Below are 24,279 nucleotides of genomic sequence, written 5' to 3'. Positions count from 1 at the left end.
GCTTATCTTCTTCCGGCTTTCTTTATCCAGCCTTTTTGAGTGCATGCTCGGCTCTGCATTTTGCAGATCAGACCCTATTTATAGTTCATGATGATATCTTCATAGTGTCTTTTTTATGTATTATTTCAAGCTTTGACAATTCACGCTTTACATTCTGCAGTTGTGGGCTTTTGCAGTTGTGATTTGCCCTGCCCTCTGATTTCCGGTAAGAACATTTCGATAACAAGGCAGCAAGGTCTGCTTTCACCTCATTCCTCTTTAATTCTCTACCAGATACACCCTGCCACTTTATCCTACTCTCACAAGTTTCTGCTTCCTCCGGTCAGTTCGGTTTTTCAGTTTTTCTCTTCCTCCATGTATGTTGTCTCTCTCTTGCTCTGGGTAACAGTCTGATGAGGCAAAGTAAGTGTCGGTCCCCAAGCATGAGTGCCGGTGGGCCTCACTTGCAAGCACTGGCTAAAATTAAGCACTGCGGGCAGATTTACAAGCCCCTTTCGCCTCTTTTACGCTGTCGCTGCATCACTTTTGTGACGCAGCGGTGGCGCAAAAGATGCACCATGGTGCGGGGTATTTACAACGTGACTCATGTGGGAGATGTGCCACGTTGTAAAGCCCTGCGCCATAAGGAGGCGTTCCACGCAGGGGGGGGCGTTCCTGCGCAGGAACGCCTCCTAAAAGTGACTGAGTGAAATCTACAAGATTTCACTCAGTCACTTTTAGGCCAATGCTGCGTCAAAACCATGCGCCTGCTTGAAGCAGGCGTAAAGCTTGACGCAGCATTGGACAGATAGGGCCCCCTAGAGCATTGCAGGAGCTGTGTCGTGCTTGCAACACAACTCCAGCAATGCGCCGCCTTTATGGCACAGATGCATCACGCATCTGTGCCGTTTTTGCCCCATGGTGCGCCGCATTGTAAACACGCGCACCATAGGTGGCGGAGCTGCGGTGCACAATAACTGGCGCATCCCTGGGGATGCATCAGTTATTGTAAATCTGCCCCTGCATACTTACCTATTGATATTTTGATACCCGATATTCTGGTCACAAATGTTGTATGCCCTCAATATTTTCTCCTCACTCTTTTGAAACTAGATGGTAACAGAAGAACCATCAAAGGGTCTGGAGGATGCTGAAGACCATCTTTTGCCATAGGATCTTTTCTGAACTGATATTACCCTGAATGACTTGATTTTAAGGTTTGGAGAAATTGTGCCCTCCAAGCTCTGCAAAGAAGCTCATTTGTTGAGCTTGGCCTCATCGCCCTGTCTCACAGGCCTGCAGAGAGGTTCAGGTACTCACTGCCTCACAGGCCTGCAGAGAAGTGTCTGTCTTCACTATCATAGCCCTGTAGGGAAACTACAGAAACTGCACAGATCACAACCGTAGAGAGACCTGCATATCCTCACTGCCTCAGAGCCCTGCTGAGAATCATCTGTAGCCACTGGATAACAGATCTGCAGAGAAGTATCAGAGATCTGCAAAGCCGTGCATATGATGAGCACTGTCTCATCACCCTGCAGAGAGGTGTAGATAGTATCTGTCTCATAGGCATACACAGAGGTGCAGATACTATCTGCCCTCAGCATTGACGAGAGTTGTGAATACTCTCTATCACAGCCTTACTAAGAATCATTATTCCACGGCCCTGCTGGAAATAGACTTGACTCAGTGGCTCAGAGACCTGCACAGAAGTACAAGTGTTCTCTGTCTCATGGAAATGCAGGTCTACTTTGTCAATGGTCTGCACAGACATAAATGTCCTCCCATTCCCTAAGCTCTTCAGAAGAGGTTCTATGTTGTGCACCATCCTGCTCAGAAGTGCTGGTGCTCATGGATTCATAGCCCCCTCACAGAAGATCTTATATTATCTGTCTCACGGCTTTGCAGAGAGACGTATGTACTCTATCTCATGGCCTATAGAGTAGCCAGCGCACTCCCTGTCTCAGGGCCCTGTTATGGATTGTCTGTACTCAATGCCCCACAGATCTACTTGGAAGTATATTTACTCACTTCCAAACAGCAATACCAATAAGTGCAAATACAGTGCATGGAAAACCACGTACTCGCTCCAAGGACTGCAAAACTGCATTTGATTAACACTGTCTCCCAGCCCTGCAGAGAAATACAGGTACTCTCTGTCTCACAGCCTTTGAAGGACATGTATGTAGTTACTTCCCTTATGGGGCAGCTGAGAATTGTAGCCACTGTCTCCCAGCCCTGCAGAGAAATACAGGTACTCTCTGTCTCACAGCCTTTGAAGGACATTTATGTAGTTACTTCCCTATGGGGCAGCTGAGAATTGTAGCCACTGACTCACAGCCCTGCGGAGAATTATTCATTTGATGACTCAAAGCCAGGCAGGGTCGTAGAAAAACACATACTCCCTTTCTTCACGCAGTGCAAAGAAATGTATTTGCTTAACATTGTTGTTAGAAATGAGGGGCCTCATTTATGAGAAGTGACACATCACTGAGTGAAAGCAGCGATGCATCATTTCTCAGCGCGCCCTCCTTGCGACATGATGGATGCGTCATATTTACTGTATGACGTATCATGTCGCAAGGAGTTACAGATACGTCAGTATTTCTGATGTATCTGCAGGTGCAAAAGTGAAGCATTGCTGGAGACGCAACTCCAGCAATGTGTCCTTTCAAATGCGTCACTTCCATGCGGCTTACTTACGTGGGAATGCCCCCGCCTCATACATTATACCAGACGCAGGTATAATGTAGCGCAGGGAATTACAAAGTGACTCATCTGCTTAGATGCGTCACTTTGTAAATAGGGCGCACCAGGATGCATGTTTTACTCCGCCGATGTGACGCAACGGAAGCACAAAACTTTTGCAAGGCCTCATAAATAAAGCCCGATGTCTCTAGTTGGCAGTGATTTGCACCCTGCTCAGGTAGGAGCCATACTCTAGTCTAGAATTGTAGTACACGCTAAGGGGCATATTTACAAGGAGCTTGCATCACCACTGCGTAATTTCTTTTGACGCAGCGGTGGCGCTCTCTTTGCTCCATATTTACAAGGTGAGGCATCTAGGCAGATGCTTCACTTTTCGTCTGCTTGTGCCGGTTTTTACCTTAGGCAGAATCGGCTGTGTCACATTAGTTTTAATATAACTAAGTTAGGTATTCCCACTTGAAATACCCCGTAAAACTGATGCAGTGGTATTTATGCAATTTTGCAAAAGTGACGCATCATCGGGGAAGGGGCAGATGAGCTAGAGGTGCGTAAAAATTCCTAAGCCGCTAAAACCCACGTGTAGGATTGACGCATTGGCTGTAGCATAGGTATCTGGCCAGCTGAAGTGATTTGAAACAGTGTAATCTGCAATCAATTTAAATCCCTTCAACAGGTGCGGCACACATAAGGTAGGTAACACAGTAAATATCCCATCACACACCATCACAGACTTGTATGCACTCACATTGTACTTTCACATAATATGTGAAATACACAGGCATAGTGGTACACATAAGTGCAGTATGTTCACTTGTATGCATGACATCCAGGACCAATTTAATAGAGTGCAAGGTAAGTTTTTCACCTTTTCACACTCTTATATTGGTCCCCACACATGAGGCTACTAGCGTCAGTCAAAACTGATGCATCACCTCAGATTTCTAATGCACTGCTGTAGTTGCTTTAGTCGTATGACCAACTACAGCAATGTGCCAGTTTTGGGCCGGATGCCTTGCTGCGTCCTGCTCATTGATGAGTCTGAATTTCTGACGCATCCTTGCGCCGTGGAGCCACTAATTGTAAATACGGCACATCCATGGTATTGTAAGGTTTATTGATGCAGGAGCAAGACATTTTGATGCATCGCTGTCTTGGTGCAGCGATTCATCATTTCTTGCAAATAAGGCCCTTATTGCAGGAAATGACACAGTGGTGATGCAAGCTCCTTTTAAATATGCCCCTACGTTTACTTGTGCTCACCCTCCAGTAGCTGGTACAGAGCAGTCAAGCTAAACTAAAGATGAAATGTGTAAAATATTTATGCACACACACACACACAGTAACACAGTAAAAACACCACAAAAGTACTCCACACCACTTTAGACAAATAACTAATATTTATCTGAGTAGAACAAGATCAGAATGACAAAAATCCAACATACACAAATCAAGATATGAATCTGTCAATATTAAATGTAGTTCTAGTGCTTAGAAAACAATAACACCAACCACAAGTTCAGTCCGACCATGATGGAGTGTGGGCCGGCTACAGGAGTGCACAGACCTCAGTACATTACCTTGGATGCATCACAAATTTAAAGACGGTGTGATGCGCAGCAATGGTGAGGTATCGCAAAGGCAGGTGATGAGTTGGTTCCTTACTGCTATGCAGGTCTTTTGCATATTGGCGCTCGGAGACAATGCATTGCGCAAAAGAGTTCAGGTGTCACTGTAGCAAAGTGATGTGGCAGTTCCTGAAGGTGGTGCAGGGTTGTCGAGCCGCCTGGGGACGATGCGGACACAGTGAAGATGAAGCGTTGGTTGCAGTTGCGAGATCTCGGGTCTGGAACTGAACGCGTTGTCGATGATGTGTCAGTGTCACAGTGTGGATGTGTTGATTCCATGGTGTCGATGTTGAACCACCAGGCCGTAGATTGTGTCGGAGCGGTGCGTCACAGAGTTCGCTGAGGAGATGCTCAACACTCACTCTGTGGCGGCACTTCAGTGGTATTGCGGCATGGTTGGGGCTTGCTTTATAAGTCACGGTCATTGTGTTGTGTTCTCAGTGAGCGGGGCCATGGCTAAAGGGCAGGCAGCAACGATGCATCAATTTTGCAGGGATGCGTCCATTCCAAAGTGACGCTTTGAGTCGATGAGTCAAATTCTTGGTTGCATCACCATAATCATCTCCAAGGGCCAGGACTGGGGTTGGCACCACTTGGTAGCTCAGCTACTCACAGCAGAGGAGCCCAGGTGCTGGTAGCAAGATGCAGGTGAAATCTTTGATGGCCCTGAGACTTCCAACAGTAGGCAAGCTCGACTCAGGCCCATGGAGAAACTTTCAGAAAGCAGGATGGAGACAAAAAAGTCCACTCCTCTCACTCACAGGTAAGAAGCTGCAGACAGCAGACCAACACAGCAAAGCAAACAGCAAAGTCGCAGTCCTTCCTGGCAGTCCAACAGCTCTCCTGCCTGGCATAATGTCCCCAGTCCAGAAGTGTTTCTCCTTCTTATGGTGTCCAGGGCCCAGTTCTTATACCCATTTTGGCCTTTGAAGTAGAGAGACCTCAAAGAAAGGTCCTTGTATTGCACAAGACCCTGCCCATCCTGGCCCTGTCTCCAGACCCACTACAGGGGGGTATAAAGTTCTTTTGTGGGGACAGACAGCTCTACTCAGGTGCATGTGTCAACTCTTCCCATCACTCTAGCTCAGGAAGGCCCATCAGCCTGGTGATGGGCCATCAGGATATGCAGGGCACACCTCAGCTCCCTTTGTGTGTGACTGTCTACAATGAATTCAGGAAGCCCCACTGTCATCCATTGCAGACATTTATTCTATGGACAGGAAGAGGCACCAAAAAGTTAAAGTAATAAAATGCCAACTTTCTAAATGTGGCATTTTTAGACCTGCAACTTAAAAACCAACTTCACTAAAAGATGTGTTTTTACATTGTGAGTACAGAGACACCAAAATCCAATATTCTATCAGCTGCCAATTGGAAGATACCCATCTAAAATGTTACAGGGCATCTACAATGCTGGCCCATGGGAGAGATAAACCTTGCTGTAGTGAAAAGAAAATTTAGCAATTTTTCACTACAAGGACAGGTAAAACTCAAAAGCACATGTCCCACATTTTGAATACACTGCACCCTGCCCATGGAGATAGCTAAGGCCTAGCTTATGGGTGCCTTATATGTAGTAAAAGGAACGGTTTGGGCCCGGCAAGTAGATGTACTTGCCAGGTCGACATGGCAATTAATACTGCGCACACAGGTTTTGCTCTAGCCGGCCTGAGACGCGTTTGGAGGGCTACTCATGTGGGTGGCACAATCAGTGCTGCATGCCCTCTAGTGGCATCTGGTATACAGGCCCTGGGCACATGTAGTGCACTGTACGAGGGACTTACTAGCAGTGTTCCCTGTAGGGTGCGCACGGGCACCAGTGCTACCACAAGAACACAGTGTCTCCTGAGAAGCGCGCACACTTCACTGCACATCCCATCACACAAGAGACTATTTTGCGCTGCAGCTTTAAAAACATGAGTGGCCCAAAAAAACTGTAGTTTGCTTGTTGCGGGATACGACAAAGGAGCTGTGGCAGCGATCTCTGGCAAAGGAGGAGATCACCATGGAAGAGGAGAACACGAGCAGCAGGTAAGTTTTCTTCTTCCACGGAAGTCTGTGGGGTTAAAGAGGGTCAGAACAAGTTGAGCAGCAAGTGGCTCTGGCACACGCCACTTGCATTCCATTCAGTAAATGGAGCGTGGCTTCAGGGCTTGTGAAACAGATTATTGTATGATGATCATGAAAGCAGGTGTCATGCTTTGAGACAGCGCACAGATCTCACTTCCATCAGCACTGATATATTAAAAAAGCCGCACAATAGCAGCGCCATCTTGAAGCACGACGCATGCTTTCACAATCCACACAATCTGCATTGCTCTGCATTTGACTTGCAAAGCATGTCTTCTTTTTTTTTCTTTTTTTTAAACGTTTCTACTCCTGTCATGATTGGGTGGGCTACCTGGGAGAAATTTATGGGAAATGTCTAATACAAGACAAGGCAAGTACAATCGCATGGGTACGATGATATAAAAAAATATTTTACCTCCAGCTACATTATGAAAATTATAACAAGTCTGAACCTTACTCGTGCCGCAGGCCCTGATAATCTTCCGGCAGTGATAAAAAAAACAAGACCTGAGTGGTGGGTGGAGTTTTTCGCAAAGATGTTTCAGGAGATCCTATAGGCAGAGATTGTTCTGGAAAACTGGAGAGGAGCCATCATAAGACCAATCAATAAGAAGGGTGATTTAAAAACGCCAAAGAACTACAGGTTAATAAATCTCCTGGATATATGGGAAAAAGTCTTTGCTAAAGTATTCTTGGGATTGCTCAGGGACTGGGCTGAAGAAAATCAGATTGACGCCCTGAACAGGGGGGCTTTAAATCGGGACATTCTAAGGTCGACCACTGCTTCGCTCTCTGATCCATTGCGGAGGAAGCCGATTGAGCAGAGGGGAAGTTTGTTCTGCTGCTTCGTGGACTTCTGCGCAGCCTTTGATCTAGTGGAACAGGAGCTGCTGTGGGAGACTAATTGGATATGGCATCCCAAAGGATTTGTTAGGACTGATACAAATTCTCCATACAAACAATTGGGCCCAGATCATTTTAGATACAGAGGGAAGCCTATCCGAAAAAACTGAGATTGGAAATGGGCTGCAGCAGGGGTGCGTATCGGCCCCTCTGCTGTTCTCCCTGTTCTTAGCAGATTTGTTGTCAATTTTAGGTAATGTAAAAGGGGCAAGCCCGAAACTAGATGGAAAGCATATTGCTTGTCTATTACATGCGGACAACCTTGCAATTACGGATCTAACTGAAATTGGCCAGCAAAGGAAGCTAAGTAGGTTAAATGATTACTGTTGTTTGAAAAAACTTGTCGTCAACATGGACAAGACAAAGATACTAGGATTTGTCAGAAAGAAAATTGTGTTTACTTGGTTTCTGGGTGCTGGGAAGCTGGAAAAGGTCGTTGAATATAGGTATCTGGGAATGTGGTTTGAAAGAAGACTGAAATGGCATACCCACCTAGATGCACTAACGCTGAGATCATCAGCATCGACACAGGGCCTTGAACACCACACATTCAGTAGCAAGTTGAAGCCTCGAAGCTGTTACCCACTTTACCAAGTGACCGAAGTAGAGATGTCACAGCAATTGAAAGCGATTTATGACAACCTTGGAGAGATAGCATGTCTATAAGGGTGGGACATTGAAGGGTTAGGCAAGTTATGGTTATATATATGCAATAAAGTATATGATGTACACTGTATAACCTGTTATGAAATGCTTTACCTTACGTGGTAATCAAAGATAAGCCAGAAATAATGAGCATGTTAATGATCAATGCCATAATGACAAGTGTGTACCAACTTATGATGTGAGTAAACTGCGGCCGTTCTAACATCACAAAGGTCTTGGTGTACTTAATTGTTGAGAAAGAAGGAACAGCGAGAGGGCCTGTGAGATTCTCGCACAGCTGGTGGGGGGTGGGGTTCTTCAGGTGGTGTGGTCAAGGAGGTCTCAAGATCCTGCAACTACGTGGATTTGTGGAGAAGACGAAGGGTTGTGAGGGACTGCAGTTCCCTGATCTTACCATCATGCACCTGCCCGGTAATGCTTTGGTGCAGCTGGGTAGGAAGGCTTTGAGGGAATGTATACTTCAGTAATTTGCATGACTAGGACGAGAGTATCCACGCGCTTTAATTGCATGGTCAGGTATGGTACCTCGCCACAAGTGGGGCCCTGGCTAGGTCAAGGGTTGTTAATGTTTCTGTCAGGCGGCTCAACGCAGAATTGCCCAGGGCGTTTGAGAAACATCCTGCACAAGCTGATATGGGGTGGTCACAAGTTCACAGTGTTGGCGTCCACTTATCAAATGCAGGCTTAGATCAATTTGTGGAGGGGATTTGGGCCTTCACGCGGTCTCTTTTTTACGGCGGGAGGGCTAAGGATGTCAGTGCCCTGGCCGCTATCATGGCGGTGGATTGACAGGCAGCAAGTAATGATAATCTCAGGGATGAACAGACTTTACTGGGCAGCACCGGGGGCGTGTGCAGCAATCCCTATTCTACAAAGGACGGGCACACTGGCTCCAGGAGTATAGGTTATACTTTTCCAGCCAATCTCATGGGGCTGTAGCCCCTGGGGTTGCATCTTGAGCCCCAGCTTCAGCACAGTGTTGAAGGGACAGGGCCAGGAGCAGGACAGCAAGCAAAGCGAGTGCTGAGAACACCTCTCAATGATGCATGTGGTGACACCTGCGTTCCCCAAGCAGATAACGGGAAAGCTAGTCCTCTGTGCTGGGGCATTCTTTCTTGGAATCCCATGAAATCTTTACAAATGTGTTTCTTTGTCAAATTTTCTACCCTGTACACATGTTTGCTTTGCACAGAATGTCTGTTAGTTTTGTGTAATATGCACTAACAATCTTCTTTATGATTATGTAACATGGATCAGCTTTGCAAACTTGAAAAGGTATGTTTGTGGTTTCTTCTGAATAAGCATGACCCGTTATCTCAAGAAATTCTTGTTTTGTCAATGACTCATTGAGTTTGAGAGGAGGCGAGGTCCAAACTGGGGGTCTCCAGGCCCTACACACTGTTTGCCCATAGATGTAAATTCACCAAAATACCTGGGGTAGTGGAAGTAACTTCACATGCCCTTTGACCTTCACTTTCACTCACATACACATGCTTATATATACACACACATGCTTACACATACACACATATTAACACAACCACACATACACACACACTCTGCCTACACATACTCACACCTACACATACTGTTTCTCTTGCATAAACACACTCAAAAGTGCAAGCACACATACAACATACATACAGACATTTAAAAGCATTTTTTTAAACTTTCCTTAGCTGCCAGGGAACGTCATATTCCAGCTATTTGTACTCTATTTCTTATTAAACTAATAGCGGATAATGTAATATTATTCACCATTAGTAGTATAAAAAATTGACAAAAAGCAAGGAGAGTGAAGCCCCCACTGACGTCCATTAAGACCAGCCACTTCTGTACTGTCAGTACATTTGCCACTGTTGACGCTAGGGGTCACCAAGGCAGTGCCAGGGGTTGCAGCAGTGACCCCTTCTGACCACTAAATGACATACATGTGTTTGCCGCGGAGATCTGAGGAGGTTTTTGGCTCAGTGATGGCCGTTATTTACCGGGGGTCGCGGGCGGGTGGGGGGAGGCGGTTGGGGTTGTAAATAAAATCTTTAAATAATTAGGCCGACGGGCCGCTGCCTCTCAGTCCACTCGCGGCCACTCGCTCCTCAGAAGCAGGAACCAGGAAGCACCCAGGCTTCTGACTCCCCTAGCCAATCACAACGCTTCAAAGCAGCATTGTGATTGGTCTGAGCACTGTAGTTCGGCGCTCAGACAGGGAATGGTGTTCTGCGCATGTTCTGCACCCAGGCTGCAATGCAGCCTTGGGACAGAGCATGTAAAGTGTGCATGACTGCCCTGTAGTCCCTGGTCCCTGGTCTGGTAGTTCAGCCCCACCCCGCAACAGGAAACGGAAAACTAAAATGATAATAACGCTTGTTATTTTCATTTTCGTTTTCATTTTTTTACACTGCATAAAGCGGTGGGGCACGCTCCTCAGCCTTAGGCTACTAATTGTCTCATAGCTCAGCAAACACATGCTAGTGTGTGTTTATGCAGTGGTTCAGGAATGTGGAATTCCTATAGCCTAAGGCACAGGACATATTGCAGTTAAGGTAATATTTGTGTCAGTATGCAGACATAGTATCAAGTTTTAAATATCGATATACCATTATATCCATTTTTAAACATCGATATGACAGAATATCGAATATCAAGAATATAGTGAACCAGACTATTGACATGCAGGTAAGAAATATTGTTTTAATAAATATTGATGTTAGTAATATCGTCAGTCAAAATATCGTTGTTAATAATATCGATTGTTTTGTGTGTTTTGTATGTTAATAAATATGATAAAAGTATACATTATTTTTGTAATGTATGTTTACATTTTTTACAAGTAATTCATTTTATGTTAATTCATTTTTGCGTATTTTAGTTCCGTAGCGGGTTGTGGGTTTATAGGTGAATAGGGTGGGAAGTAATTTAATTAATAATAATTTTAAACATAATTATTGTGGTTTAGTTCCGAAGAGGGGTGTGGGTTTATAGGGGAATACGATGGGAAGTAATTGAATTATAATTATTTAACTAATAATTTTATTAACTAATATTGTTGTATTTAATAATTTATATTATCAGTTGTGCAAATAAATTTATTATTAATGAATTATTCATTGGGTATTAATAATTAATTGGTAAATATGTTAATTGTGTAATTTTTGAGGGGTGGGCTGTGGGTTTATAGGGGAATAGGATGGGAAGTAATTTAATTATAATTAATCAATAATTGTATTAATGTATATGTATGTAATTAATAATTAATATTGTTAATTGTGTTAAAAAATAATGAGCAATTAATTGGATATTAATTATTAATAAATAATTGATAAATAATAAATATGTGAACTGTGTAATTTTTTATGTTTGTTGTGTGTTGGTGAGGGAGTAGGGTGGGAATTAATTTAATTGTAATTCATATAAAATATGTATTTAAAGTTATTTTATAGTGTTAATTGTGTGAACTAATTAATGTTTTTATTTTTTTATTTGTTTGCTAATTGTTATTACTTAATAAATTAATTGCTAAATAATTATGTTAATTGTGTAATATTTTACAACATTGGTTGTGACGTTTATAGGGGAATATAGTGGGAGGCAAATTATTTTTGAAAAATTAATTATGTGTTATTTAATGTTAATTATTTTGCTGGAGTGGGAATGCTAAATTATTCCCCTCCGCTATCCAATACTCTACCTACTGTTTCACTTGGTGCAGTAGGAATAGTAAATTATTCCCACCCGCTATCCAACACTTTCCCTACAGTTGCACTCCCTGAAGTGGGAATAGTAATTTTTATCCACCCTATATCCAGCACTTTCCCTACTGTTACACTTGGTGCACTGGGAATAGTACACTATTCCCACCTGCTATCCAACACTTTACCTACTGTTGCACTTGCTGGAGTGGGAATAGTAATTTTTACCCTTCCGCTATCCAACACTTAGCCCTACTGTTGCACTCACTGGAGTGGGAATAGTAATTTTTACCCATCCGCTATCAACGCTTTCCTTACTTTTGCACTCGCTGGAGTAGGAATAGTAATTTTTACCCTCCCACTATCCAACACTTTCCCTACTGTTTCACTCACTGGAGTGGGAATAGTAATTTTTACCCACCCTCTATCCAGCACTTTCCCTACTGTTACACTTGGTGCACTGGGAATAGTACATTATTCCCACCTGCTATCCAACACTTTACCTACTGTTGCACTTGCTGGAGTGGGAATAGTAATTTTTACCCTTCCGCTATCCAACACTTAGCCCTACTGTTGCACTCACTGGAGTGGGAATAGTAATTTTTACCCATCCGCTATCAACGCTTTCCTTACTTTTGCACTCGCTGGAGTAGGAATAGTAATTTTTACCCTCCCACTATCCAACACTTTCCCTACTGTTTCACTCACTGGAGTGGGAATAGTAATTTTTACCCACCCTCTATCCAACACTTCCCCTACTGTTACACTTGGTGCACTGGGAATAGTATATTATTCCCACCTGCTATCCAACACTTTACCTACTGTTGCACTTGCTGGAGTAGGAATAGTAATTTTTACCCTCTCGCTATCCAACACTTTCCCTACTGTTGCACTCACTGGAGTGGGAATAGTAATTTTTACCCACCCACTATCCTATACTTTCCCTACTGGAGTGGGAATAGTGAATTTAACCCCCCGCTAACCAACACTTTCCCTGCTGTTACACTTGTTGGAGTGGGAATTGTAATTTTTACCCACCCGCTATCCAACACTTTCCCTACTGTTGCACTCAGAGGAGTGGGAATAGTAAATGATTCCCCTCCGCTATCCAACACTTTCCCTATTGTTGCATTTTCTGTAGTGGGAATAGTAATTGTATCCCTTACGCTATCCAACATTTCCCTACTTTTATAGTTAATGTAGTGTAAAATATATATTTTTAAATAGATATGAATTTCAATATTTTGATTTATTATATATATATATATAATTTTTATATTTATATTACATGTTTATATATATATATATATATATATATATATTTATAACTTTTGTTATGTTTCTAACATTTTATAATTCAATAACATAATTATTTATTAATATTATTAAGTTAGTATATATATAAAAAATAACTATGTATGTTATGTTTTAAATTATACTTATCATTTATCCGATTTTAAAAAATTTAAATAATTGTAACTGTTTTTATTCATTATATTTATTACTTTTTTTTGTAAGATTTTTTAACATATTAAAAAAAACAATATTTTTTACAACAATATTTAAAACAATGATATATTTGTACTTACAATTGTAGAGATATGCTGTCAATATTCTGTCCCCTGATAATTTAGGCCTATGGAGATTGTGTCAGTGATCCATCGGTGCCCATGTGGTAATACACTGTTCAAACTTGTATTTATGGTTCATTAATGTAAAGCCTTTATTATTAGGGTGAGCGCTCTAAGTAAATGTTGTAAGCTTGGACAGCACAATGACATTGGTTCCAGTATCAAAATGTATACACAAGTTTTCAAAGTTTAGCAATATGAGGCTATGTAAAATGCTCCCAGAATGCTCTGTGATTAGATGCAAATATTTGCAGAAGATTGAAAGCAAGATTGATGAGTCTTTGCTTTCAAAATATAATTTTCACAAAAAAATGCAAGTAGAATTTTTTTTTTCCGCTTAACTACTGTAAATATTTAGGCACCATTTCTTTGCACCATCATTCAGTAAAATGTGTTGATGTATGCTAGTATTTCCCAAAAATATTCAAAATGAACATTCAGTGAAACCAGTTTCAATAGGTTTATGGGATACATAAAAATAAACCAGCATTGGGTAAAGCAGTAGGTCTGAAATTGGTGGTCTCCATTCTGATTTTGTCAATGTGTGACTTGTTTTGGCACTGTTTTTGTAAAAAAGGTTTGGCGTTGGAGCTGCCTGGCCCTCAACATTATAACAAACATTGGCAAAAGCAAAAATAGTTTTTGGACTCAAAAAGCACACATTGCCACAGTAGTTCCTGGCACTGAACAGAACTACTTTGTGTATGATATGCTCTTTGTGAAAGAACAGAATGCTGTCAGTCACAGTGAAGCCAGCTGATAGACTCAGAGAGACAGAAGTTTAATAAACACATAAGGTAATGGTTAATGCCAGACCTAATCAGGAAGCCAAACTATTAAAGAAAGTCTCAAAAGTTCACGCATGATATATGTCCTTGTATTAAGTGCAGATATACAGCTTTTGTGAATTCACAAGAATGTACTGAAGTAGGCCAAGAAATGGTACTCCTAGAAAATGTTTGTGAACTGGATTTTAGCATGAGCAAATAAGGAGCTGTGTACGCACTGTTACGATGATAGCAGCCATCAAGTAATGAACACACTGGGCCATTTTCGCAGCTACTAGGGTTTAAAAGGAATACAAAGACACATGTAAATTGGAAGGAATATAGCATAAAATATTAAGCAAATATTAGAATACGGCCCAATACTCAAATGCACGGTGCTGCAATTTACATAGAGGCTGTTAAAGGCCGTCTAGTGAAAGAAAGGCTTATTTAACAGAAAAGACTATAGTATAAACAGACCAAGATGTTGAAAATTAAAACCATCACGAACATCTTCTTGTGTGTGTGTTGCAGTGAACTGCTTTGGCCTTTCAAACTCCGCAAACTCAGCTGTGTCAGCGTGCCATGTGAATGCGTTTAACGCGTGCTCTGCACATCTTATGTTTGAAGTGTTCCGATACATCAGCTTCTTAACTTTGGCTGTCTAATTGGGCTGACTGCTGGTGTGAACATGACCTTTGGAGAGCTCCATCTGAGCTCCCTGCAGCTTCTTCATGTCAGGCGTCTTAAGAATAGCTTTTATTCCAAGAAGCAAGAGATCGCGCACAAAGGGTTTAAAAAAAATACGCAAACGCCTGTTGCTGCCTAGTGGCAGTGACGTAACACAAAATGACGGAGCCCCTTGCAGAAAGTGGTGATGGGCCCTAGACTCTCATACATATCCATGGAGTTTAGACTGAATTGCCACCCCCTTTCCCCAAGGGAGGGGTGGAGCCCACTAAAGACATAGGGGCTCCAGGGGGCTGTGCCACACCCATTTCTAGTATTAAAGCCAACTCTTGAGTGCAGAGCAGAGGGTAAGGGTGTTGAGCCCCCACATATCTATGCCAAGCGACTAGAGGTAGCAATGAGACATTTGGGCCTACAGGCCCTTGACCAGAAGGGAACCTCAGGATGCTGGATTCCATCCCGCCCTGTAGAGAACAGGAAGCGTTCACGCATGATAGGCCACCAAATCCCCTACATAGACCTTGGAGGGTTTTAAAAGGTATGGTATGCCCTAAGCCCATCTGCACAGGGAAGTAACGTGGGCCCCAGAAGCACTGATGGGGTGGGGTGGGTGGTGGCATCAGGTAGGGTGTCATTTAGCCTATGGCCTATTAATAACTGAGACTTACGGGAGTTTCAAGGGCACATAGCACATTCTGCTTTGGACCTCATCAATGTGTCTTTATGCCACTCCATCAGCAAGGACTTCAGGGGATGCAGTGGGTAGACCTGCCAACTTCAAAACTTTTTTTGCCATGTGAGGGGATGGGATGGGGCATGTCCATTGTAAGGGGGGGGCTTAAAATCATTATTTACTGGTAAACTTCATTACCCCAATTCAGTTCTTCCCTGTCCCAGTTAAACGGAGTGAGGCGTGCCCCCCTCCCTACAGCCCGATACACACGCTAGTCCTGTTTTTATTTTAAGTACCCTGTTGGTACAAAATTACTCCTCCTCCCTCCCACCTCCTGAAAGTGACAAATAATCTCTGAGCTGCAAAACACACGGGGGAGGAAGGACAGATCCGGGAAAGGATGAGGAGGACCCAAATCTGGGTAATGAAGTTTACTGGTAAGTAATGATTTAATTTCCCCATCATATGTCCTCTTCGTCCCAGCCCAACAGAGTGACAGACATTTTGCGACCATCCAATGTTTGCCTCCTTTATTTTCACCACAATTATTTCATAGCAGTTTTTACAAATTAAGAACCCAAATTATCAGAAAGCGAATGTGTCACATCCAGTTTGTAATGGTTAACAAATGTTTGGCGTGTCGCCCATTGTGGCCGCCCTAAAGATTTCCTGAGGAGAGACACCCGCTGCTTCTACCCATAATGTTGAACCCTCCCTTGTGAGCCGGCCTTGAATGATAGAGGGAGGAACCCCTTCAACAGACCTGTAAACTTTGAATATCACTTGCAACACCCATCTGCTAAGGGCTGAAGAGGAAACTTTTTTATCTTGGTCGATACTCCCCCACCCAACTAAAGAGTTAGAAACTCTAAATTCTGCAGTCCAGTGGGGGTATATTGAAAGGCATCTACCATCATTTAAGGTAGAGGCAACTTCCGGATCATCTGAGTGGAAAATGAGAACAAATGTTGTTGTATGTTAGCAATAATTGTAGGGTCTAGTTTTAGAATTACTCTAGCGGGAAAAACTTTCAAGTAACGATAGAAAATCATTAGAGCCCTCAACTCGCCCAGCCTTCTTGCAGATGTTGTAAAAAGAAAGGCTGTTTTTGCTGAGAGCAACAGCAATTTAGCATCACCCAAAGATTCAAAGGGATATTTTGTAAACCCTTAAGCAGACCCTCCAGGATTTTGCAATTTTTGATATTTTGCGGTTTGCCGCGAAATTGGCACTTTTGTAAAAATTCCGCGATTTTTATAAAAGTGCCCGCGAAATCGACACTTTTGTAAAAATGCAGCGATTTTTACAAAAGGGCCCGCGAAATGGACCCAAGTTCATTAATAATGAAAAGTAGACAAGCTGTTCAGAAAGAGCTATGTTAACAACCATGAGATGGAGCACCCCACCATCAGCAGAACTGGCTGGCAGAATAACGAAAAAGTTGCATTTTGAAATAATTCAGAAATAGCATAGTGTATGCCTTCTCATGCCAAGCAGCCAAGAAATGCATACGTAAGAAGGGTCACAAGAAAAATACGAGGGATACAGATGACAGCTTTTAAATTGAATCTCAGCATAACCCTGTCACCACTGCCACCAGTTCCTCATAATGCAAATGTTACTCCACCTCTAAAAGATAATACGTTTGGGAAAAAGAAAAGTGGAGGATCCTTGACTTAAGAGTCATGTTATATTACAAGACCTTCAAATGTTTCGACAAATATAAAAAAAATACCAGTAGATGAGCATAAAAGATTAATGATCTAATTTAATTTTTTGCAGCATTACATTAATTACAATTGCTAGGCAGTCCCCCCTACCAGTAAAGGTCTGACTTCCTGCAGAGCTGCTTCGGGTTTTGATGAACTCAGTTACAAACTGCAGGTGTAATATTGGCCACAATGTTAGATCTTGTATTGGGATAAGCAAACAGAGCACACTTGTGCATTTCTCTCACGTATGCGGAAGCATTTCCATTGAATCTTTCTTAACGAGTTCTTAGACCTCCGTTTGCAGAACATGCATCTGATCCCTTCTGAATCTTTCTTGTACTGATGGTACTGAAGTTTTTTTTTTTTCAAAACTCAATACAAAACCCATGTCGTATTAAATGTAGCATCCATTTGTCTCTTATGAACTCCCAGATGCCGAGGAAGCCCCATATTACCCCCTATAAGGATTGTGGGTGCTGGGCAACAAAGAGTCATTTGGATGACTGTCAGGCTCCTCTTCAAGAAGCGCTACCGCTAGACTAGCTCCTGCCTTGAGAAAAAACGTTTTATTGTTGGGGTTGCTGGTACTGTGCAGGGCGGGTGTACTGACTTCCTGTAAGTTTGAAGGATGCAAAGTAGCTCCCCTGATATGGGAAGATTTCATACAGGCCGCTGCCTCCAAATGTTGGTGACGGGCTAGGGAAGTATATTTGATTCGCTCTTCACCAGCCCTTCTGGACTTTTGAGCTTGTAACATCTAGGACATTTCCCTAATTCCCAATACACAGGGCCACTGGAATTATGCAGCAGGAGAGGGCTAAATTATGCGACAGGGTTGAGTAAACTATGCAGCAAGAAAAGGCAAATTATGCATCATAATGTGACACATTTAGTGATAATATTACTTAATTATTTTGTTATTTTTCAAACTTGTGAACACTGTCTAGGCATTGCTTGCACCTTATTAGTACAAGTTTAACACCCAAATATAGCAATAAGCAACACAAATTTAACTAGTCAACCTATGCAAAGGGCTTTCCGCTGCGAGACGTGTTTCGTTGTATTTTTAGTAACTTTTGAACCGTTTGAGCTAGAAACTATTTTTTGTGTTCATTAAAATTGGCAGATGATGGATTATGTGGCAAATATATTTATGTGAAAATCGCCTCGACTTCTCAGCATCATGTGCAGTGGTGTAGTCTTCCTGGGGCATTTCAATAACGTCAGACTTGGTCCCTGAGTGGCATAGTAAGTGTGCCAAGGTTCTGCCCTGTCTGTACCCTCTCAATATCGTCTGGCTCTAGCCCCCATGCCCAAATAACAGAGCTCTCCTTCCGTTATTTTTCTCTTTCCCCCAAGATTCTCCTGCCCTGGTATTCTCACCGCATACCAGGTTCTGGTCCCACCCCAAAGGAGGCACTGGCTGTCACTGCCCGGGGTCCTCTCACCGCACAACAAAGTGAAAACAGAAAATCTGGATACAATCATGGCTTCCTTGCTGAAATTGGGTGATCTTAGGCAAAAATTTAATTTCACTAAGGTAGGTTCTGGCATACCATTTCCCATTGGATGCTACAAGCCCATCTTTTATGGGCTTCTCAGAACCTATAATAAAGCAAATGGAGGATTGCATTTCCAAGGGATAACAGCCTTTACCTATGGGCTGCTTCCTATGTTCCATATCCCAGGTTGCCCATTTTAAAGCAGAATACTCTGCTAAAACATTTTCCATTGATTTAAGGCTGAGAATGAATGATTATGAGTAAAATAAAGTGCTGCAAAAATGCAGCTAAATTTCCATATTTATGCCGCTAAATTAGCTAATCCATGCCGCTATATCCTTGGGGGTGTGCTTAAGGTAATGTATGACGTTACAACGCATACATTCACAACGCATACCATCACAATGCAACTTTTACAACGCACCATCCATTACAACGCATGCTTTTACAACGCATGCCATTACATCCCAGATGCTATTACAACGCATACCATTACAATGTAAGTATAGGTAAGTATTTAATTTTATTATTATTAATTTATTTTTAAAATAATTTTAATTTGTTTAATTAATTATTTATTTTATTTAATATACTTTTATTTTCTATTCTAACTCCTGGGGGGTGTAATATTAGGGTAAGTGTTGGAAAGTGTAGGGGTTTAAATTACTATTCTAACTCCAGGGGGGTGTAATAGAAGGGTAAGTGTTGGATAGTGTAGGGGTTAAAATTACTATTCTAACTCCAGCGGGTGTAATAGTAGAGTAAGTGTTGGATAGTGTAGGGGTTAAAATTACTAAATTAAAATAATTTATATTAAAAATAATTGTTTTTTAAATTATAAATAATTAAAATAATTAATTTAATTAATTAAAATTAAATTAAATTAATATTAATTAATTAAAATACTTACCCATACTTACGTTGTAATGGCATGCATTGTAATAGCATCTGGGATGTAATGGCATGCATTGTAATGGATGTTACATTGTAAAAGTTTCGTTGTAATGGTAGTGCGTTGTTAAAGCTGCGTTGTGATGGCTGTTTCCCGCTTAAGGATTGTCAGTAAGTTCCAAGCTGGGACTGAAATAGATGGAAGAGGTTTCCGCAATCTGAAATTTTTCAGTAACCTGAAGACCTAAGGGGACACTTTCCCCAAATTACCAGAAGGATTCCTAAACATCTTAATCGTTGCCCATTTGGATGCCATAGTTAAAGGTGATAAGTATTTGATAAACCTGTCCATCATAAAATCTGGTATTCAAAACCGACAACCAGAAACTGGATAGAGATTGTTCTAGCAACATACTTTTTTTGAAGGAACCCAAATTTCCAGTCCTCTGTATGTGCTTCTGTACTAGTAACTGAGAGACCAACAGGACACATGCAAAAAGTTAATGAGTTACACTTGGCTGAGATATACCCATCAGCCCACCCTTCTGGCGGAATCTCATCATGTGGGATTTGTTAATCCATCCAAACACCTCCCAAACCATCAAATGACGGTGCGGATATGGATATTGGAAAAAAACTCTAGCCAGAATGTTACTCAGAAGGTGAAAGACGTGTAATGCAGTGCTCTAGTGAAGTGAAAATTAAAATTAACGACTTGGACAAAAAATATGTTTAATGAGGATTGTCCAAGTGTCAAAGTTAAAACCATGCCAAGTAGTCTGAATGTATAACTACACTATGGCGCTGTGCAGGACGGTCGACATGTTTCAGCCAAATGGAAACTCTATCCGGCTTTCTTCAGGACCTTTAATGATAGTAAGCTACTGCAGCATATGAGAGAACGAGTGATATGAATGTACAACAAAATTATTTAAGTGCAAAGAAAGTTGAAATAATGTATTAAATACATATGTCTACCAGGAACTTGGAGCCCCAATGTACACTGGAAGAAGTTGGTCTCTCAGTTACTAGTACAGAAGCACATACAGAGGACCGGTCATTTTGTTTGGTATTTTGATATGATGATGGTAGGGAAGTGAAATGACAGGTCGTTAAATATATTCCCTTTGACCCCCTTAGAAAATTCATTTATTGGTGACACAAATTTCCGGGCCATCAACAGGAGAAGTTGTAACTGGTGATAAGGCACCTGTGGAAATTGATGCAGGGGAAAGGATTTAGAAAGGCAAAAGAACTTTCCTGGCGATAGAGGCAGGCAGAGAGGAAACCAAGGGCATCTCAGCCAATAGGGTGCTATTGGAATCGCTCTCAAACTCTCCATCAAATCTTCTAATGGACCTTTCAGAGAAGGGCAATCAGGGAAAGGACATAAAGAAGGCCCTGAGGCCAAGACACCAACAGGACATCCACTGCTGGTGCCCCCAGACAATTGACTGCTGAACACGAGATCTGTAACATGGCATTGTTTGGGTAGGCAAAAAGGTCTAACCACCGCTCCCTGAAACAAAGACAAATCTGGCTTAATTGTGCACAGGAACTGTAGTACATCACAGAAGAGGGAAGATTGTGATTCAGGGAAGCCATCTGGTGATTTGTGTACCCCTGAATGTTAATTGCGTTCAATATCAGATGAAATTCTGCCCAATAGCAAATCTGAGATGCTAGGAGATTCAGGGACAGAATTATTTTTTGTCCCACCTTGCCTGTTCAGATACCACCTTTTCATCTTGTTGTCCGTCCTGACTACCAAGCTCTTGCCCAGAAGTTGGGACTGAAAATATTAAAGAGCCTTTCAGATCACAGCCAGCCCTCTCCAATTGGAGGAGTGAAAGCTTTACCCTGGGTCAAATCACCCTTGGTTTCTTGGCCTTCAGAGTCTCTCTCACCCCTGCCCCCAGACTGGCATCTGTTGTTAACTGGACTGGGGTAGTATAGTGGACGGGAACTCTTTTCTCAAAGTTTTGTACATTCAACCATAACTCCAACTCCACTGTTACTTGATGAGTAACTGGTATATGAACTTTTTAGCTGTGAGAGTCGAATGTTGGAGTAAATTATTTACTAGTGCCATGATGTGAAATCGCTTTGGCTGTTGAGGACATCAAACCTTGTACTTTCAGCCAGAACCGAACTGGGACAGGAGAAGTCGGAGATTGGATTGTAGAGAGTCTACTATTTGTTGTGGCAGGTGGTCATAGGCTTTCACAGTATCAGAGGATGTGGCAAAGAACTATTTCTTCTGAGACTGAACCAGTTGCGACTTATGAAGATTCAGCACAATGCATAGATGCTGAAGTAGATTGGTTGTTGTCTGGACTGCGGCATATTAGGCAATCATCAAGTAATGGAAATATGGACATTCCCCTCATTTGAGGAGCTGCAACAACCGGGGGCATACCTTTGTGAAGGCTCTTGGTGATGTGGAGAGACTGAATGACAAAGCCTGAAACTGGAAATGTCTGGTTCCCACCGCAAACCTCAGGTACTGTTGATTTTTGGAATGCAATGGTTAGAGTGGCAGACCCTGATGCAGAGGTCTATCCCAGGACCAGGGTTCAATTCCCCGCCTCGGCGGGTCTTGGGCTCAAAATTCCATGGACCTGATAACTCGCCTCGGTGCCTATTCCAATCATGGAGTCCCACTCTGCAACTCTGGGCAATAGCTTGCTTAATCTCCACAACGGCCCCACAACGCTAAGGATGCCTGGCTCCCACCTTGGGGGTGCCCAGGAGTGGACACCTCACAGGGAAAGCCAGGATGGGTTCCACAGCGTTATTCGTACAAGCGCCTTGAGACACTTGCGGGTGAGTAGTGCGTTATACAAGTATCAATTAACAATAATAACATGCAATTAGCGTCTTGAAGATCCAGAGTCACCAAAAAGTTGCCCTTGTTAATTAAAGTAATCATTGAGCGGAAGGAAACCATGTTTGAAAGTCTCTATTAGGACAAACTTGTTTAACAGTTTAAAATCTACCACAGGATAGAGAGAATGACCCACCTTCAGAACTAAAAAGATAATTGAATAGAAGCCTTTTTGATTGTGTCGAGGGGCTGGATTGATCACCTTCTTTATACCTCCAAGCATTTATTCTCTCTTTATCGCATTTTTTGATAACTGGGTAGGTTTTGGTGGAGAGTCCTTGAAAGGAATTATGTTCCCCTTTAGAATTTTTGACAGGACCCATTGATCTGAAACATATTTGATCCATTAGGGCAGAAAGAAATCTAGTCTCGCTCTAACTTTCATATAGCCATTTTTGGGCTGGGCTTGTAGTCCAGATTTCCTAGCAAACGCAGTTCCACCAACCTCAGGCTCAGCCACGAAATGCCATTTGTTGTCTTGATTCTGCTGTGAACTTTGCTTCTACAAGAATTACTTTTTGCAAGTGAAAAGTTTAAATGGGCTCAAAAACTATTCTCTTCTTCTGATCTTTGGAGAATTTGATTCAACTCTTCTTCAAAGAGCTAAGGGCCACCAAATGGAAGTTTCTGAATGAGTGATCTCTGACCAGTGTCTAACTTTGTCATCTGAGTTCTTCCTGTTGCCCCTCAGCCTGGGGCTTATCTGAAACAGCACCAACTGCTTCTTTAACTAATTGTTGGAGGTCATTTCTGGTAATTCGGAAGACCTCCTTCCTCACCCTCTTGTCACTCATCTATGTAGTGCTGCTTCTGCAGCTTCTTGCCTCCAGAACACAAGTCCAACTTAAAAGCAATAAGCAGCGCTAAAAGCATCACCCTCTAATTTATACTGGTTTACAGATTACCAAATCTCGTGCCGGACGAGATGTGGAACCTGAATCAGTCTATCAGCCTTTCCAATGGTAAGCACATGTAACGCTCACTGCGTGGGATTCAGGACAACGAAGAAAGGCGTCTGAATGGATTCCTGCAGCACGCCCCCTGTAGCTCAGCCTCAGCCCAGGATTAGAGCCGGGAGCGCGGCTGCAGACATTGAAGAGCTATTGTTTACCCAGTGCAACAGGGAGGAACACAAATAAAGATTAGAGTGTTGAGAACTTAAAGCATGAGCCATACCTAACCGGCAGGATCGGAAATCAATTAGGAGGTTAGAGGGGAGGGAAATAGGGGCTTTGGGGGTGGCATTCCTCAGAATTGCCACCCCCGGAGAGCTTCGGTGGGTGGTACAGTCCAGGTCCATTAGGATTTAGGATTGGCTGGTTTTGGTAAAAGGGAGGGGTTAGGTGACAGAAGTTCCAAGGGACGCACTGTTAGTGCACTGAGGACCTGAAAGTTAGGTTAGAGGTAGTTGTTCATTTTATATGAGGTAACACCTTTGGGCCCTATTTATGAAGTGGGTTTGCTTCGCTTTTGCGCCATGTAATGTGGTGCATGTGTGACGCATCCCCAAATGCAATTTATCGAGCCATGCCAGGTCACTCTGTGTAGCCCGAGTGGCTTGATAAATCAGGAGTAACACAATGCAGATCAAATAGCTGTGTTGCATTAATCTGCCCTGGGAAGGTATTCCATGGGTGTTACATGGGTGTTCCCCCACAACTCCAATGGATTTTGATGTATTTCTAGGTTTACCATTGCTGGAGGACCTGGGAGTGCACCAAAATGATATTCCTTCTTAGGTGCGGCATAGCAAGGAGAAATATCTCTATTTCTCCTCGTTACTTCCTCTTTCTAAGTGTGCTGCATTCTGCAGCATTCATAGATAGGGCAATATACTTCAGGAGTTTGTTTCGTGCAGGAAGGGGTACTCCTTCCTGCACAAAAC

This window comes from Lissotriton vulgaris, chromosome 7, assembly GCF_964263255.1.
Source record: "Lissotriton vulgaris chromosome 7, aLisVul1.2, whole genome shotgun sequence".
NCBI lineage: Eukaryota > Metazoa > Chordata > Amphibia > Caudata > Salamandridae > Lissotriton > Lissotriton vulgaris.
Note: the sequence above shows the minus strand (reverse complement) of the source record.